The sequence below is a fragment of the Pogoniulus pusillus genome, chromosome 3 (genome assembly GCF_015220805.1).
Source record: "Pogoniulus pusillus isolate bPogPus1 chromosome 3, bPogPus1.pri, whole genome shotgun sequence".
In the NCBI taxonomy this organism is placed as follows: Eukaryota; Metazoa; Chordata; class Aves; order Piciformes; family Lybiidae; genus Pogoniulus; species Pogoniulus pusillus.
The window spans coordinates 44,499,132-44,506,268 of NC_087266.1; the positions used below are offsets into that span (position 1 = coordinate 44,499,132).

Consider the following 7,137-nt stretch of genomic DNA (forward strand, 5'->3'; position numbering starts at 1 on the left):
CTCTATATGAGAAAGCCAGAACTAAAAATCAGACTCAATAATAAATGTTATACAGGGTCACAGGATGTTGGGGGCTGGAAGGGACCTCCATAGATCATCGAGTCCACCCCCCCTGCCAGAGCAGGACCTTAAAATCTCACTACAGGTCACACAGGAATGCATTCCATGGCCAAACAGATGAAAGATCTCATGCTTTGTATATAGATATATTTATAATATATGTATTTACAATTTGTTTTCTTTTTAATTTTCATTTTAATTTCTTAGTTTTCCACTTTATTTCCTCATTTTTACCTCTTGATAGGTGTGATTTGCTGTTCTTCAGTGAGCTGGTGAAGATGTCTGATTATTACTCCAAGCAGAAATAACAAAGGGTTCATCATGAGAAGGCTGATTTCAATGCCAACAGTGCAGTTTGTTGTTGTTTCTTTAAATCCCCTTTTCCCCCATCTTCCATTTTTCATCTCCATCTCCCTTCTTTCAGCACCACCTCCCCTTTTCCATCATATCTGCCCCTTTACTACCCCACAGCATCTTCCCCTTTCCCCCCTCAATCTCAGAGCACCTGGGTTCTGTTGAAATTTTCTCCTACCCCAGGTGTGACCACTTTGCCCTCCCTGCCCACTCCCCTTTCCTCTCACCCCAGCTGTGACCAATTTGCTCTCCCTGCCCACTCCCCTTTTTAAGCTGCACCAGGAGAGGCAGGAGCCCTAAGCTGTGCCCATCTGGGCAGAGGAGACCTCCTCCTATCATCACTGGTGAGTCCCTGTGGTGTGCACCGGGTGAATGGGAGTGGAATCTAAAGGCCGGGGGGCCTGTGTGGCCCCCCGGTTAGGTAGGATACACAACTGATGCTTACTGTAACTTCAGTCACAGGTGATGGTTGAGCCTTAAAATCCTAGAATCAATAAGGCTGGAAAAGACAAAAGAAACCTTTGGGCTGAGATAAAGAGATGATTTTTAAAAAGGGTTTCGTATGGAACAGGATAACAAAATGCACAGCGCAGTGACTTAGCTACTATTGCAGTGCATGGTTACCTTAACCTGGCACATTTGCAGGTAAAGCACCATGAAATGCAGGCAGAAAACCAGCATAAGGCAGAGAAAGAGTGAGCTAACCAACTCCCATTCATCTCACCAGGTTAAAAAAAAAAAAAAATCCAACTCCTAAAATGTAGAATCCAAAAACAACAACCAGAGCAGGAAGCCTCTGGAGTTGAGACCTGAACTTCAAGCCCCATAATACTTTCTTCCAGCCAGCCCTTTCATTTTGACTTTAACATGAGCTGAGCATGGTATGAACAGCAGCAGATTCAACACAACCCATGTCAGGAAGTTGTTGAGTTTGTTTATTCTCTGCTTGGCATTTATATTTCTCTTCAAAAAGGGAAAAAACTATGACACTGTGTAACAGGAGTAGCAACCCTACTGATGCATTAGTGAACAGCTGCCAGCTAACCTCTTTAAAAGCCAAATTATCTATAAATAGACAAATCTGCAAACATCCAAGAAAATATTCTCTGAAGGCATTGCACAGACTTACAGATCTGCTTTGCATTTCCCATTTTACTTAGAGGACACTTAAACTTTTACTTTCTTTTTAAATCCACTCAGAAGTAGACACTTCAAACAAATACATCTTTATAATAGATTTCAACTGTGATCATATTATTTACTTTGGAGACAGAAACATCATGCCAGACAACATCTCCACATAACGAGCCAAGATGTTTACATGGAGTCCTGAATGGGCTCAAAATGAAGAATCTGATTAGGCTGTCACTATGACATTTAAGGGCTCCTGTTATTACCTATGAGCTAAAGAAATCGGCTGTTTCTTTAAACCTGCTGTACTTAATCACTTCAAGAAAAGAAAATTATGGCCAGTGCTTTCATCTGGAAACTATTAACTGGTGCTGCTATAGAAAACTGTAAAGGGTTAACCCTCCTGGGGTAGTGGTCTTGACTCTACACCCAGGTCCTCCTGACCCTCCTGGGGATGGGTCTGAACACTGCCTTGCTGTCTAAGATCCCTATGAAAGAAGAGGCACTTTCTGTTTCTCTCCCTGCCTGCCAGCATCACCATCCTGTTTCCTGATACTCTTTGTTTCACCACGTGGCCATAACCCATGAAGTGATCAAACCCATTGCCATCAAATCTGATTGTGCTTATATATTTTGGATCTTGTTTTCCTTTTCCTGCGCCTTTTGTGACTTCCCTACCTCAAATACCTTTTACTTATTGTTAATTTTTTTTCTTTTAACTTCCAGACTGAAATGAAATTATTTATTTGGGTGTGCTTACCTTTCTTTTCTCTACATTTAATTCCTTTCCTTTGGGAAAGAAAGGGGAAGAAGGAAAGCCATCCTATAAATTGTTATTGGTTCTATTAACTATATTTGAGTCTCTGGGAAATTTAAACTAGAACAGAGACAAAAATTTACTGATTAGCAAAAGTATTTCTTTCTGGAAACAAGCAACACTGTAGATCACCAATCTATGCTCTGAGACAGAAGACTTAGTACACTGTTCTGTCAACCTGCTGTTCCCAGAAAGAGAGCAGCATTTCCTTATAATTTTTAAATGCTCAGAACATAGAAGAGCTTCTTATCTGCTGGACATTCATTCATGGATACCATTATTAAAAAAGGAAGGAGAAAAAATTATATGCACCTCCAGACAACCTAACTTGAAAATAATTGATGAAAATTGTTTGAGTGCTCCTTGACAAGTACTTTGTGCCTGTTAGATAACAGAAAGGCTGGTAGATAAGGAAAATATGGAACCCTGCTAGGTGATGATCAATCTTTTTTAATAAAAAATAGTATCCTTTTGCCAGTTATCAGAGTATCTTAGCAGAATACTTTTTGGCCTATCAGAACATTAATGAACCTATTGAGAAAATGTGCTTTGTAATGAATAATATTGAGAATGAGGAGAAAAACATCTTCAGTAGAAGATATAACAAAGGCTGTAGTAATCTTTATAGCAGATTGCATGGTAACAGCTGAATCCTACACCTAGCCATGAGAAGTTGGATCATATACTCTGCACTGGTTAGACCACACCTTGAGTACTGTGTTCAGTTCTGGGCCCCCCAGTTTAGGAGGGACATTGAGATGCTTGAGCATGTCCAGAGAAGGATGATGAGGCTGGGGAGAGGCCTTGAGCACAGCCCTACAAGGAGAGGCTGAGGGAGCTGGGATTGGTTAGCCTGGAGAGGAGGAGGCTCAGGGGTGACCTTATTGCTGTCTACAACTACCTGAAGGGTGGTTGTGGCCAGGAGGAGGTTGCTCTCTTCTCTCAGGTGGCCAGCACCAGAACAAGAGGACACAGCCTCAGGCTGCACCAGGGGAGATTTAGGCTTGAGGTGAGGAGAAAGTTCTTCACTGGGAGAGTCATTGGACACTGGAATGGGCTGCCCGGGGAGGTGGTGGAGTCGCCGTCCCTGGAGCTGTTCAAGGCAGGATTGGACGTGGCACTTGGTGCCATGGTCCAGCCTTGAGCTCTGTGGTAAAGGGTTGAACTTGATGATCTGTGAGGTCTCTTCCAACCTTGGTGATGCTGTGATATGCATATTAAAATATTCATTATGCCTATAAAAGGATTATTTGTTTCTCAAGATATAGCAAAGTCTTGGAGATATTTGGAGGTAGAAACTCCTACTAGCTTGTGAAGTTCTGTAGTTTACTGTTTGTATAAAGAGAGAAATGCCATATACATTTCATGCCTTATTCTCCAGAAAAAATAGTGATTTGCATCTCAGTAATAATTGATTAATATTTCCCCTTTTAAGATATTATTCATGTTACTAACATTGATAACTGGATCTTTCAAACTGGCTCATGCACTTGAGAAGGGACATTGCAAAATGGGTAATGAAACTGCAGCATGATCTCCATGAGTGCATGTAAAGAGCTTGTGTTCCAAATTATTCATGTGTCCAAGTTATTAAGAATTTGACTGTCTGCTGAACCCACCCATGGCAGTTTTAGAATATTTAAGTATTTCATTAATTTTTAAATAAATGATTGTTAAATGGAAAATCAAACAAGGAATTCTATTGACTATGGTCACTTTTCCCTAACTCGTCCTAATCTAGGCATGCATCAGCCTTACTTGAGCTCTCCACCAGCAGGCTTGCATGGCAATAAGAAAGATGCACCAGTAACTCTTTCCTCCAATTTCCTGACACAATTCTTTGTCACAGGTAATTTATTATATAAGAATGTTAGAGTTGATGTGAATTAAGTGTTCTCAAATTGATGTGAGAAACAGACCAGATTATGCAGTAGTTAATTCTTAGCCTAAATCACAATAAGGCTTTAATCTCTCTGGAGACATGTTCATCAAAAGAAAGAGATATCCATGCTTTGTAAGGGTTCAAAATCCAACACATTTTACAAAACTGAAGATGTAGAACTTCTTTTATGGAGGAAAGACAAGATTGAAGGCCTCTATTGGTGAGGTTTAGAGTTTTCCACTGTTTGTTGGCAAATGCATAGGCTGGTCTTACTAAGAATTTATGGTGAATATGATGGAAGAACACCTTACAGTACAAAACTTCATCCCTCATCTGTAACTTGGCTGAGTTATCTCAATTGCTTGACTTTGACTATGCTGATGAATTGCTTCTATCAGCTGCTCTGCTGGTGGGAATCACAGTTAAAATTGACTGTAACATCCTGTTCCAGTGCTGTAAGGCACTGTGGCTGGAACATGCAATTACATAGACAGCTTAAGTACTTTTAATGTTCTATAGGTAGGTTTTCCCTTGTTTTTGTGCTGAGAAATCACAGAATAGTAGGGGTCAGAAGTGACCTCTGGAGATCATCTAGTCCAATCTCCCTGCTCAAGTGGGTTTGCCTAAAACAGCTTGCACAGAATCTGGTCCCAACAGGTTTTCAAAGCCTTCAGAGAGGGACAGTCAGGTAACTCTCTGGGCAGCCTATTTCAGTGCTCCAATACTTTCAAAACAAAGATTTATTTTTTTTAAGCAAATGAAATGTCCTGTGCTGTACTTTGTGCCCATTGCCCTGTCATGGAGGGCCCATAGGCCCAAAATAGGCTTGTCTTGCCTGAACATGTTTTCTGCCCACATCAGGGGTAAACACATTTAAGGGACACAATAGGCCTGGGGCTGTAAAGTCTGGCCTGCCCAGGTTGTGTAAGGTGGCTGTGTAAGGTACACACACTTGGCTTGTGCCTGCCAGGTGTGAGGCCTGTGCTTTTCCCAAACTAGGGAAAAACATGCTTGTGGCTTTTGCCTATCATGGTATGCTTTGGTTAACTGCCTAGCTGATTGGTCGTTTTGGTGGCCAAGGGGCCATTAATCTTGGGCCACATTTGATAAGTAGAGGTACACAGGTAAACAAAGTGCTGATGCTTCTGCTTATGCCTGCCTGCGTGCTATTTGCCCATGCTATCTACTTTTCTCTACAGAGACAGAATCTCCCATGGGCTCCCAGCCAGCTGTGCACACTTGCACACCACTGCAGTGAGTTACCAGGACTAGATCCTGTATTGCCTGCCTCTACAGAGCTCAGTCTCCCATGCAGCCATGCACCCTATTGCTCGCCTGCTGCCTTATCACTGCCTGGTAGGCTCCACTGCTGCGAGTTGCTAGCAGCAGACCCTGGATTGTCTGCATGCAATCAGCCTGTGTGGTCAGTGTGACATCATGTTGAGACTGCACGACATCCTGCCTCTGCATCTGAGGGTCCTGTCTAAGAATCCCTGGACAGAGCATCCAGAAGCCAGGAGAACAAGTCAGAGACTGTCTGCAATTCCCCCTGAAGCCAGGAGATCCCATACCCTCAACGTCCATGGGGAGAATTCCATGAAGATTGGACATTTATATAGGCTATGATGTAGCCCCAGAGGGTGATTGATAATTAATAAGAATTTGTAAATAAATAGTAATGCTTTAATGCCTCTGTAATTCTCTATTGCCTTCTGCCATAGAGCAGAAAGAGCTTCAGCCCATCTACTGGGCAAGCAGCATATTGACCCCAAGCGGCATTTGGCCACAGGGAAATTCCTCTCTCTGTTTATAGTTTGAATGTTTGCTAGATATTAACGAGTTACTGTTTGATGTTATTCCTAGAATGTCTTCCATAACCATGTAAGAACAAATATTAATGTTAAAATTCAGTGGTTGGGGGTGGTGAGAGTTCAGAATATTGAAATTAATAAATTATATATTTTTATAGAATATTATCTTGTACCAATTAATTTCTGCCCCCCTCTGCTACATGTCCCTTATCCAGTCCTGGGCATCAATGAAAAAGAATCTGTTCCCATCCTCTTGACACCTGTACTTTAGATATTTAGAAGCACTGAGACAATCCCCTCAGTCTTCTCTTCTCCAGGCATGAGTGACAAGACAAAGGTGATGGTCTCTTTTTGATGTCTAGTAACAGCTTAAGGAACAAGAGGTATAAGCTAAAGCACAGAAAGTTCCACCTCAAGATGAGGAGATACTTCTTTACTGAGAGAGCAATGGAATACTGGCACAGGCTACCCAGAGAGGTTGTGGAGTCTCCTTCTCTGGAGACTTTCAAAACCCACTTGCATGCATTCCTGTGTGTCCTGCCCTAGGTGATCCTGCTTTGGCAGAGCAGGTGGACTCAAAGATCTCCAGAGGTCTTTTCTAACTCCTAACATTCTATGATCTATAGATGTTAAAGCTTCACATCTGTTTTTGGTGGTGATGTTTGAGTGTGGAGCATGAAGCAGAGTTCTGCTTTATTTGGGTCCAAGGTACTTCTTTCTGAGTGATGCCAGCTGCAGGAGCATGGTTTTGAAACCACCCATCAACCTCCATCTCAGCTCCTTTGATGCTCTGTAGCCTTGCAACAGTTTCTTGCACCTCAGCCACCTGGTGTAGCAGATTGTCAGCACACCTTCAACAGCACCTGTCAACAGACTGTGCACACACATTTTGCAGGCAGCTACTTTTACATTAGTAGAGTAGTCTAGGCATTCACCTGCCATCTGTACTGAAGAGCCTTTCCTCTATATGTCTCTCTGGGTGGATATGTCAAACTTATCCAGGACTTTCACTGTAGGAACACTGGGTTTTAGCTCCAGTGAACTTCTCGTGTCTTTAGTAGTATGTTTTGAAGGAGCAATAT

General features: G+C 42.1%; 1 long non-coding RNA gene across 1 annotated transcript; it reads left to right on the forward strand.

The window, feature by feature from the left end:
• Positions 1-690: 690 nt before the first annotated feature.
• LOC135173951 (uncharacterized) lies at positions 691-6,215 on the forward strand. The gene is made up of 3 exons (XR_010301578.1): positions 691-758; positions 4,104-4,211; positions 5,444-6,215. It is a non-coding gene; the product is annotated as an uncharacterized LOC135173951 (long non-coding RNA).
• The last annotated feature ends 922 nt before the right edge of the window (positions 6,216-7,137 follow it).